This window comes from Lactuca sativa, chromosome 2, assembly GCF_002870075.4.
Source record: "Lactuca sativa cultivar Salinas chromosome 2, Lsat_Salinas_v11, whole genome shotgun sequence".
Lineage (NCBI taxonomy): Eukaryota > Viridiplantae > Streptophyta > Magnoliopsida > Asterales > Asteraceae > Lactuca > Lactuca sativa.
In genome coordinates, this window is record NC_056624.2 from 132,534,128 (window position 1) to 132,547,472 (window position 13,345).

The window sequence follows — 13,345 nt, forward strand, 5'->3', positions numbered from 1 at the left end:
CAAGAATAAAATTTGTCTAAAAACAAGGAAAATCACAACCGGATAAGGTTTACAACCGACGAGGGTTTACGGTTGTAAATCGGTTTACAACTGAGAAAGGTTCACTATCAAACAAGGTTTACAACTGACGAGGGTTTACGATCGTAAACAGGTTTACAGCCAAGAACGGTTTACAACCAGAAACGATTCACCGTCAAAGTGCTTCATAGCTGAAAATACAAGACGATTACAGCCGATAATTAGTTTACAGCTGTAAACTCATGAACAGATCACAACTGAAAACGCCTAGATTTTTGACGAAACGAACGATTTCAAGTAGATTTTCGATCCTTTTATCCTTGAATTCACAATCAATAGCAAAAACCCAGGAACAATGAATGATTTGTAATAAGAAGCTTGAACAACACCAAAAAGGGATACTAAGCCAGCCAAAAACTAAGCTTGATCATTTTTGACACTAGATTGGCTCTGATACCAATTATAAGTCCCCAAAACTAAGAACCAACTATTGATCAACACAAAGAACAAGCCAAAATGGTAAGAACAAGAAGCCGTAGAAGCAAGATTGATCCAAATTGTACATGTTTTATATCATCCAAAAATGTCATGTATAATGTACTCAAAACACACACACTTGACCGTAAACTACTACTTCCATCTGACATCTACTGACACTATTTATAGGCAATAGTAACCGCGAACATGGTTATAGCCGAAAACACCATACGGACCGTAAACGTCACATGGACCGTAAATGCCACATGAACCGTAAACGCCGCCCAACCATAAATCCATGCAAACACATGAACAAACACTAACAAAACCCATACAAATGAATGCCTAGCTCAAACCAACAAAATATGACCTAACATTCCAAAATGGACTATGTCTCCTATGGAGAAAGAAGCTATCAAGAGAGTTGAACCATTTTGGTTGGAACCAGTCACTTCATTTTCAGTGAAAAATGATTAAGATTGTCAAATGGGCTTCCTAATTACTCCAAAAGCTTTTATTTTTCGGAGTCTTGATAAAGTGGTTGATGTATTGTTGAGTAATCGTGCTATGAATAAGAAATTTTTCAATTTCTATACGAAGCAATTAAGGCCTCACTATAAGACATGGAGTTTGAAAATGATTGTTGGTTTAAAAGTTGGGACGTCTTTTGATGCAAAAGGATTTGTGAATGTATCATTCAAAGGTTACAAAGGTGTAAAGCATGAACTATTTGAGTGTACTCTTACCGATCCGCCAATAAGCAATCTATATGACTGGATTATACTTCTCAACATTATTTTTAGAGGTTATATTCAAGAAGTTTCAAAGATGGACATTGTTGGTTTTTTATTCAAAACCCCGGTTTCACAACCGCTAAAATTGACAACAGAAGCTTTAAAATTGGTGAATAAAACTAAAAATATTTTACCCACCAAGGATCGTTTTGCAAGAGTTAGAAAGAGTAGAACAACCATAAAAGAGAACGCATAACAACCTTTGAATACTTTGATCCTCATGGGAGGTTGGAAGTTGATGAAGTGTGGCATGAAACTCTAAAACAAGAGTTCTCTAAAACTATCCACCAAGAAAGAATAGAGCATCAAAACATGCTAGTATTCACTAGTAATTTGTTGTCCATAAGCCTTTGAAATATATACCAACTATATGTTCAAAGGCGAAGCAGCAAAAGGACTTTGTCTAACATCAAAATGCAAGAGAGTGGAGGTAAAGGAGAGCTTATAAAGCTCGAAATTTGGCAGCCCCATAGAGAGAAATGTGCTCTTGGATTTTGGATCCAATGAAAAACCAAATGAGGCTTGCAAAAACTCTTATCCAACCTTCCATGTCTTTCCTTATATAATTACTAAAAAGCAAAGGAAGGAGACACAAAAGTAAAAGCATGGGACCACACTATTCCAAGCATGGCATGCACCGTTAAAGAATTCAAAAGTATACCATGCTTGGTCTCCCTTTCATATTTCGAAAAAAGCACGTCCCAAAGAAGAGAAAAGTTCTCTCATGATTAGTTATTACATATTTTTATACACACACACACACACACATATATATATATATATATATATATATATATATATATATATATACATATATGTTATCTTTATAGAAATCAATCACTTTATAAAGAATTCCCAACATATATATATATATATATATATATATATATATATATATATATATACATATATATATATATACATATATATAACTAGTCATATATAAATATCTTATTTTATATAAAACTATCTTTTATATAAATTGTAACTAGCTTATTAAGATATAAATATAAATATAACTTACAAATAATCGTATTTTATGATATAGTTCATAAGTTGTTATTTCTCCAATAAATATTATTTCCACAAAGAATAAATTCCCAATTAGTAAAATATTATTTCCATGAAATAATAATTTTCCAATTAAATACAAGTGTTGATATATTTATTAATAAACAAATTATACTAATAAATAATCAACTGACGGTAACTTGCTATATGGGTGACCCTATAGGATCATATATTATTAGTAATATCATTCTATAATGACTCTTGGGGATACTAGATCTTTCAATCTCCACGTGCACAAGACTCATCATAGATTGATATAGACAGTGGTGAACGTCTACCAACATTTCACTGCCCCCAATAACATATGACGAAGAATGTCATTCATCTACATCCAATTCTCAAAATCTCTAAGCTTCAGTTGATGTGTTAATGTAAGTTTATCAATTATCCCTTTGTTATAGACATCCTGTTGAACATGAGCCTTGGATCATGATCAATCTCATTTGTAATTAAACTTTGGGTAACGTGCGTTAGATGTCTAACTCTCAACACATAAGAGGAACAAATCCCATATTGACTACATAAGCCTCTTGCATAGTTCATACCATACCAGAAAATGACTTTTATAATTGCCCGGTTAAGGAACAACATTTGGTCATACCAAAGCACAACACTCCCTACACTTAAGTCCCACTATGTGTCTCAGGTATTAAGGATACAAAGATAATATCTTTTAATCAAGTATCACTCACCGTTCAATACTAGTTCTCTGACAATTACCTATGAAACTTGGTTACAACCACTTGCCTACTTTCATCTAGTGAGAGTCAACCAATCCATTTCATATTCGTCTTACTTCATAATTGTTCCTACAATCATAACCGAATATGAACCTTTAGAATAATAAGATTATTCATGGATTAAATATTTTAATATAGAACACAACAAGTATTAATGTAATGATCATATCCTAGTATATCAAAACATTATTTAATAGTTGTTACAATGTTCCAATATCTAAACCCTAAATTCAAATCAAAATCCCATTTCTTTAATAATGAAGTCCTATAGCTTAAGTATGACTAATCATGCTTAACCCATATATGGACTTTATTAATGGGCCCAACTAATTTTAATTTGTATGAATCCTGCGAATACAATCATCTCCATATTTGACATTACTCTAAGTATAGTTAAATATCTTGAAGAATATAATTGGTACTATTATGTGACATAGAGTTTCTTAGCTTGATTAAGTACACTCTATTAGTCACAAAAGATTTCTAGGCTATCCCTGAATGGAAGTATTCAACCTAGTTTTCAATGATCTAGTTCATCCAATTATATTTGATTTCAACTTCTGAAAAGTAGTATATTCTTATTTAGTAGATTGTGCTATTTTATTTTGCTTGGACCTCATTCTAACTAAACTAACTCTTCATTCCATAATAAAGTCATAATTCATTTATAATTCATAATTATCTATATTTACTTAGAAATAAAATCATATGTAGCTCTTTACCTTAAGATTTTGTTCTAAACTAATTATCTCATATACATTCTCTTAGCAGTATTTTTAGAATGTTCGCATAGTCATCTAGTGACTTAACCATGTATTTAATTTTGTATCTCATGATATGACATAAATGATAGATTTATTTTCCAAGAAAATAGAATATAAATCATTTTATCTAGCTCAAACCTATGTGCTAGATCCATTTGAGACAAACTCAAAAATGGCGTCATGTGACAATGTCAAGAATCTTCCAAAGGAATCTTGTATCTTGATCTCTTTAGAGATATTGTCATTTCATGCAAAAATAATTAAAACCTTTATCATTCAACTTTATCTATCTCTTATAGATTTAACATTCTAAGAATGTATATTGTCATTCCTAAGTCTTTCATTTTAGAAATACTTTTTCAAGTCAAGGTGAAAACCACCTTGCATAGTCGGAATGTCATTTCAAATAATTAAGTATGTCTTTTTCATACAAGATTAGGAATATCACTATCCTCCTACTAGTTCTTAGTAAACACACACACGTTCTTTTCATTTTGATATAAAAGAATACCTTGTATCTTTATATTTAAATGATTATTCCAGCCTTGAGATGCTTCCTTTATATCCACAAGTGGATCTTAAGCCTTACACATTTGGTTAGGATAACATGGATTAAGAAAACCTCCTGGCTAAGCTATATAGATATCTTCTAGTAGATGTCTAAAAAGTGGTCTTTCTTGAAATCTATTTGCTATATCTCGTATTAAGAATATGAAGTTATAGTAAATAATATCCTTGTTTATCTAATCATAGCTACTTGTGAAAAGACTTGATCACAGTCAATGTCATGTGTATGAAAAGGTATAGAGTCATATAATCCCAAAAGGTTAAAAGGAGGACAGTTCTATCGATTAGAAAGTAAATCACAACAAATAAGATTTAATTCATCCTTTATTATCATTAAGACCTTAGATGATTTTTACCGGTTTGTATCTCAACCTTTTGAAACCTTTAATAAGATTAAAACTACTATAGTTGTTAATAAATTTGATTTGGTATCTTGTGCTTATTCTCATACATTCATTAGAAAGGAAGTCATACACCAAGGTGTATAATTCTTTAATAATTATTTTCTCTACACTTTAGTGAAAATATTATTAGGAATCTTTTATATATAAATAATATTCACATATGTTAAATAAACTACATTATTTTCCATCAAAGATCCCTTTCTTGAAGTTGAAATATGAGGATTTCATTTATACAATAATGATAACAATGTCATGGATAATTTGATTTATAAAATGTTGATATTTACTTTATAACTCTACTAAGAGATCTAATCTTAGAAATAGAACTCAATAATTTCAGAATATGAGTATTATCGTTATGAAAAACGATCTAGTAGATAATCAAACATTTAAATAAGTGACACTTAAATATTTAGACATGCTAACTTTAAAATATACATTATTCCAAAACAAACATTGTTTTATATTACAAACAATTTACGTTCTAAGTATAAATAATAAACTAAACTTCGAGAGTATAGTTTCAACTTTGTCACACCCCCAAACCAAGGATAGCGGAAACGTATGGGGGTGTAGGACTTCATGTATAGTATCACAACAACGAGTATAATAGTGCTCAAAGTAATTACAACCATCATAAATATAATTAAAAAAGTTACACCAAAGTATATGTTTACATGTTTCAAATCAATTACATTATGATGACAAAATGAACTGTTTGACAATTTAACATCCCATCCTCAAAATGTTGTTGATTTCCTGTTTCACAGATTTCCTAAGAATACAAGTAGTTTTAAAAAAGTGTCAAAAATTAAGTTGGTGAGTTCATAAGAGTTTTATTTGAGAAAGAAACTGTTTTCTTTGTAAAAGAGACAAGGTATGTTTCCAGAAAACTCAAAGTTTTCTTTGTTAAGTGTGACATGAATACTTCTATGTTATGCGATAATGAACCTTAGAAGGACCCACAGATTCCTTCTATGATCACTCAGCGTATATAAATTATATATAATTTGAGTTAAATGAACCATTGAAGTCTAACAATTCTAGACGAGATGTAGTGTTAATAGAAATATGTTCCAAAGAAAATCCAATATTTTCCTTATAAAAGTTATGTTGTCCTAAATCCCAAGACCGAAAATGAACAAGTATTTTCCATACTTAAAGATATAAAAATGATTTATGTGAGTTAAATTGACATAACTCATTAATTTGAAAGTAGAACCTGTAAATCTTATGATTTGTTAATACCACATGTGAGCTATTATAACCATGCTACGACTCAGACGGCCTCGTAATACGACGTTCTTCAGGCGTCGCACATTAAATGACACTTGTCACCTCAGACCTGCCGGTCTAGCTGTTGCAAGCAGCTCAGGTGAGGGCATATCAGAGCCAATATAGATCTATACACAACTATCACGCTCTCCTACAAGAGACTCTGGTTACAATTTACAGGATTTTTCACTTTCGTTACCATGAAGGTAACAGGAAGCGAATGACTCACAAATTTATTCATTAACATATTTACGTGAACTAAACTGAAAACCTTTGGTAAATAAGTTTGAAATGTAAATGATACATAAACTATACCTATTATAGTTTATCAAAAACGTTTGTAATGTAAAAGAACCCCTTTTATGAAAATACCTTAATGCTATGAGTCCATTAACTATTACTATTATGTAGTATATGAAAAACCCATTTGTTTTAAGGGTAAAACCTTTCTCATGTAGTAAAAATCTATAAACTATGCTTATTATAGCTTATTATGTGTGTTTGAACGAATGAAGAATCCTTATCATGAATGACTTAATTTCAGTTTATGATGATAAACTAAGAAGAAAATTTCAATCAAAATTTAGAACTTATTGTTATACACTTTGCTCAACATAATACAAAGTTTTAAGAAAGTTATAAGTTGTTAACTAGTTTCTAACCTTTCTGTATTGTTTTAGAAAAATCATAGAAAAATAATACGAAGTTGAAAACTAAATCCATAAATTATGAGAGTTCACAAAATGTGTCTAGTTTATTCATAATTTTTATTATGATATTTAGAGACCTCCAACTTGTGTGAAAAAGTCCATAATCACAGACTGGTCCGGATTTGCTCTTGAAATGATAGGCAATTTGTAAAAATCACCATAAATTGTAGAAAACTCGTATGGAGATGTGCAAGTAGTAATTTTAAAGGTGTAAACTTGAACTATTTGCACCTAATACGGTTTTGAAAACTAAAATGTTTAAGTTGACCAAAACTGTCCGTGAATGGAGTTAAACTTTTCTGATGAAAGTTGTTGGATGAATTTAGTTGTGATCTTGGTGTTTCAACTTGTATCCCCCCCCCCCCTTAAAACTTATGAAAACATGAAAAATAGAGGTATGAACTCACCTTGAGTGATTTCAGTAGATGGATGATGAAGTAAAGAAGTGTTCAACTCAAGAACACTTAGATGATGCTTGAAGATTCGGAAGATCCAACAACAAATATGACGATATTTGTGTAAGGAACTCATGATTTGAGTGCAAAAGTGTAATAATCATATGAAAGATGATGATACTTACCAAATGAAGAAGAAAAGTCTTGGAAAAAGCCATGGAAATCTCGGAATTGAAAGAGAGAAGTTGAGAGAAAAGATGTTTGCTCTTTGGGTGGAAATGAGAGAAATGAGTGAGAATGAAGAGAGAGGGTGAGTTTTCCAGCTGTTAGGACGTGGGAATGGATGGAGATTGATGGAAAAGTACAAGGAAGTGACTAGGTATGGTGGGGAGGGGTGTGGGTTGGTCATTGAGTGGGTAATGGTGGTTGTTGGTGTCATAAACTAAAGAAAAGTCAACACTCCACCTCTTGTACTTCACCCACTGTTCTTGGGTAAGATTTATCCCCAAAAATGTGATTAATTAATAAATATGGGCCTTATATGTTACAATAAAGTTTTGGGTGAAAATCACATGTTAAAATATTTAAAAACGGGCCTAAAATGAAAAACTAGACGAAAACCTGGAAGAAATGGCCTACCTGAGAGACCTCTCGGTTCTGGGCCGAGGTTCGGTCCCTGATGCAGTTGAGCTCGAAGGCGAAGTCAGGCATGAGAGGCGAAGGCGAAGTAAGTAGAGGGAGCATCGGTCCGAAGGTCTGATCCAAGCCGAAGGTGCTAGGAGCCGAACCCGAAGGTGACTTCGGTCCTATAAGAGGTTTCGGTTCCTTACGGGAAATCTCGGTCCATGGCTGTTTCGGTCCTCCTTGGTTCGGTTCTTGTTAGTTTCGGTCCAAGAAGCTTCTTAGGGGTTTCGCTTCTTAGGCTTTCGGCCTTAAGAGGCTGTTTTTCTCGTAGACTTCCGTTTTCGAGCTGTTTTCGTCTGATTCAAAGGTCGGGATGCCCCAAGTGATTATAAGAAGTTTGAGAGAGATTTTGAGAGAGATTTGGGAGAGATTTAACACACTTGGACAGATTTCTCATACAGAGAGTGATTTAGGAGAGATTTCACAATCTTGGAGAGATTTCTCATACAGAGAGAGATTTGGGAGAGATTTCACATTCTTGGAGAGATTTGGGAGAGATTTCACCTTCTTGGAGAGATTTAGGAGAGATTTCACATTCTTGGAGAGATTTATCATACAGAGAGAGATTTGGGAGAGATTTCACATTATTGGAGAGATTTGGGAGAGATTTCACCTTCTTGGAGAGATTTGGGAGAGATTTCACATTCTTGGATAGATTTAGAGAGGCTTTATTTGTGACTTTTGCGAGTGTTTAATTTCGACAGGCAAGGTTTGTACACCTCGTTTCGCCTCGTCATGGGTGTTATATGTCCCAGTAGGGTATGAAATAGTATTCTACCGAATAGTTCCATCACTTACCCCGATTAGGGTTTAGAATTTCTGAACGTACGAACTTTCCAAGTGATAAATTCTTATTAAAATAGCGAGTTGAACAACTTTAAGCATAAGGAAAACCCTAATATACAAGGGTTAGATGAGTTGACCAGTTTGACCTGTTGACTTTATTTGACTTTGACTTGACCAAAAATTGACAATTGTCACATCATCCCCCCGTTAGAAGGAATTTTGTCCCGAAATTAGAGTTTCGACTGGGACATCAAGGGTTGGGGAAAGATGCGGGTATTTTTTTCATCTGATGTTTGCGCTCCTAGGTGTACTCGGGTCCTCGTTTAGGATCCTAACGGACCTTCACCATAGGAATACGACTTTGTTACGTTCTATTGATTTCCCGATCCATAATTTCAACCGGTTCCTCTACAAAGTGGAGACTCTCATTAACTTCAATTTTGTCGAGTGGTATCTCGAGAGTCTTATCGGACAGACACTTCTTTAGGTTCGATACGTGAAAGATAGGATGTACTTGATTTAGTTCTTGTGGTAATCAGAGTTTGTACGCCGCTGGGCCAATCCTGGAAAGGATTTCGAATGGTCCGATGTACCCTGTGTTTAGTTCCACACTTTACCAGAGTCAGTCGCTCAAGGTTGAACAGTCCCTTCTGTTCTGCCCGTCGGTTTACTGGTGGTAGGCCATACTCAAGTCTAGCCTAGTTCCCTGTAAGGGTTGCCAGAGTCGCGAAATGAATCTACTATATCTGTCAGAGATAATGGATATTGACAGACCATGCGGTCATAAAATCTCTTTGATGTACGTTCTATTCGATTTCTCCGTCTTGCTGGTTCCTTTGATTGGTAGAAAGTGTGCGGATTTGGTCAACCTATCAACAATTACCCAAAGGGTATCGGCACTACCCTTTGACTTGGATAATTTGGTTGTGAAGTTCATGGCTATCCGCTTCCACTTCCTTTCGATTATCATTGGTTGTTTGTAGGAAACTCGAAGACTTTTGTTGTTCTAACTTGACCTTGGCACAAGTCCGTTACTTGCCCATATGTGTAGCAATGTCATCTTTCCTATTCGTCCACTGATGTTACTTTTTGAGGTCCAGACACACTTTGTCCGAGCCTGGATGAAGGGAGTAGCGAGTTTTCATGTGCTTCGTTCGTGATATTATTTCTGAATGCATCGACCTCGGTGTCCAGATCCGGTTCATGAGATAACATGACCTGCCGCTCTTGCCTTTTAGGTTCTTCTGATTGGTAAAGATTGTACATCTTGTGTCGTAGAGATGGTGTCTCTAGATCTCTACGGTGAATATTATTGCTCCTAGTTTGAGGTCATGCGTGACCTAGCCGACCCTGTACGTCTTTAGCTTACTTAAGTCATAAGTAAAAATATTCTCCTCAGAGTGCTGCATAAGGCCTGTTGTAGTGTTTCTTTTTTGTCAGCTAGATCGGTGGAGAGCATATTGGTTCAATTTACGCGACTAGATTAATTCGAATGGTAGAACATCCACTCGCGCTCCTGGACAGCCTTGTCCCGAAGCTCCTGGTAGGACTCGTACCTGGTCCCTCTATCATTAGCTCGCGCATATAGGTCATATGTAATTAGGGTTGGTAGGACGGTTGGATGGATGACTCTACCCCAAGTCCACAACCTGACAAGGATCAGGAAGTAGGGCGGAAGCACACATCCGATGCCCGTAGAATCTTAATTACATATTATCCTCACATATACCCTTAGCAGTGATAGGCTAACCGTATTCGTCCCAAGCTTCCATGCTTGATTTTAACCTGTTATACGAGTGATATTCTCGAAGGGTTTACAAGGAATAATTTGAAAAGGTTACAGAAGGTATAACACACCTCCAGAGAGTGCTTTGGAGTTTCGCAATGAAGAATGACCAGAGAGTCAGAGTCAGATTTAGGGTCATGAGAGACGAGGGTTTCGATATTCAGCTGGATAGGTGGAGGGTCTTCTCGTAACATAGGCAATTGATAAGGTGATGATCCAAACCAATCCATATCGAATGTTGACACTGGATTTTCTCAATGACACATGTATTAAGTCGTATTCGTAATAGTTATTCGTTAGAGTGGTAGTGCATCCTGTGTTTCTCTTTAGTGTTTTTCGTTTTGATCAATGTTATTGTTACTACAAATGATTTATACAACCGTAGCTAGTGTTGGTAGTAAGTGTGTTATGGTAGCTAGTGATGATACTTTATATGGTAATTGACGACCTATCATTCTATGATCGATCGGTATGTATGATTCGTATGTCATTTGATATCGATGAAACTGACGAGTGAATGGATCTACCCTAATCCCACTACTAGACATAGAACAGGAATTAGGATGAAAGTTTTCATTTTTAAGTCTGTAATATTTTAATTATAGGTAACCATGATGTATACATTAAGTCATCACAACTTATCGGTAATGATCCTAAGATCATATATGTGTGTCTTTGATTTGATTGAATGAGAAAAATATTTTTAAGTACTTTTTGAAAAACGGAACTTTAGTAAACATACCAAATTCATTACAAACTATGGTATTTAAACGTTTTGTCATTGGAAACATTACAAAAGCTAATAGGGTTCCCTTGTTGCTTGTGTTGGTTTGTTCATCACACTCCTCCTGCTCCCCCGTCATTCTTCTCAGTTGGACATTCTCTCTTGATGTGTCCCGTTTCACCGCATAGGTAGCATACTGGGCCTACCTTGGTGCTAGTGATTGAAGAGAGGTGTTGGGTTTGGTTTCTGCAGAAGCGGGCAGTATGTCCATTCTTGTCGCGGTTTTTATAGTGTATCACCCGACAAAACCCATTGTGATGGAAGCCACACTTGTTACACTTTAAGAGTGATCCCTTATATGGTCTGGCCGGCGCTTGGGTGACAGACCTCTTGGCTAGTGTCGAGGCATGTTTCGTGACTGTTGTTGTAATGGCAGGTGCAGCCACGGATTACTTTCTTCCGGAGAATTTTTGAGGTAGGTTACACTTATTTTCGTCCCAAAACTTTCTCTTCTTGTTCGTAGGTTTGTGGCATGAGGAGCCTTCGTTAGCAGACACCCGCCGGTGTTCCTGGTTGTTACAACAATCTGTATTGTCGGTACTGCTTCCATCTCTGCTGGCGTTGTTAGCATTGAGTTGCGCCATGACGGCTGTCATAGTTGCAGTGACTGCAACTTGACAAGTAGCAGGATCTATCTGCAGGATTGCTACCTTGCTTGTCGCCTGGTTACCTTCTTGTGAAGACATAATCCTGTTACATGAGGAGAAACGGTGCCGTGAGTAGGGATGATTATCTATAGTTATATCCTTACCATTTATATACACATATATAAAATTCTCACTTTACTGAACTATTCTCAGTGTTTCTGCTAACGTCCCTAAGACGGAATTATGGTAGTGGGTAGAAGTAGGTTTCATACATGCCTTAAGCTTTACTCATCTTAGGTTCATGTTTGTGCAAACACACTTAGCTGAGGAGTTTTGATGGGATCTGGTGCATTAGTGCTGGCACGATTGCACCCCCATAGGTCTACGAAAAAGGGCACCTTATAACTATGAGGCTTAAAAAGGTGAGATGATAGTGAGTCTTGAATAAAGGTTTATATGTCGGGAGTTATTTATCTTAGTTCTGAGTGTATCGTGTTCCGGTTATTTATGGTGTTCTGAAAACAGTTCATAACGAGAGTCTATATATGATGAACTTATGAATTTAGTAGTATTGCTCCCAAGGAAATAATACGCATGCCCTTTTATTTGTATGATTTTAGCATATTTAGTTTTTAGAGGAAGGTTTTGAGCTTGATGCAGGTCCACACCACATCATTGCAAGAAAAGTTTGGACCGCAAATAAATCTCTCGACTAGGGTAATCACTAACTCTTGGGTCGGGCTTACACATGGAGGGGAGTAACATCAACGCATACTCATAGACCTAATCTACAAGGTCTTGTGAGTAAAATGAACTCCACTTATGATAATACGTCCCCAAATGGCGAATTGTTGTTGCTGATGGCGACTCCATCCCACGATCAATGATGCGCAACAGGGCATATGTTTGATGGAGTCGAGACGGTTCGCGAGAACCCAGGCTATGTGAGGAGAGTTGTCGACCTCTGACTCCACCTCTGACTCTTTTCCTCATCACTCGCTAACTCTCCAGGTTCGGAAGTTAGGGTTCTCCTGGTATGTAAGATCTTGTCGTGATGTCCGTGCAAGAATAGGAGTGAAAGAGATAATTAATAGACGTCTAATCCTATAATTAGTTATAGGGGGTGATCCTTATCAGTCACGTCTATAATCACATAGTACATACCAGTTATACATAATCTGAGATAGAATTGACCGTCGAATAAATGACTCTACTCAGTCCACAACCAAACAAGGAACATGAAGTAGAGCAACAGTCATAGATTCTGAGTCTATAATATCATTAATTATGTATAACCTTAGCGTATGCACTTAGTCGTTATAGACCTACCAATAGGGGTATTTAGTGTTCACATAAGTTAGTTATAGTACTACAAAATACTCCTATAGTATTTTAATGTTTGTCTTATGTTTTCAATGTTTCTTCGTACATAGAATTGGTAGGTTTTAAGACTTGTTGCAACGCCACAACCATTCTCGGGCATATGCTAATCACTTCTGGGTT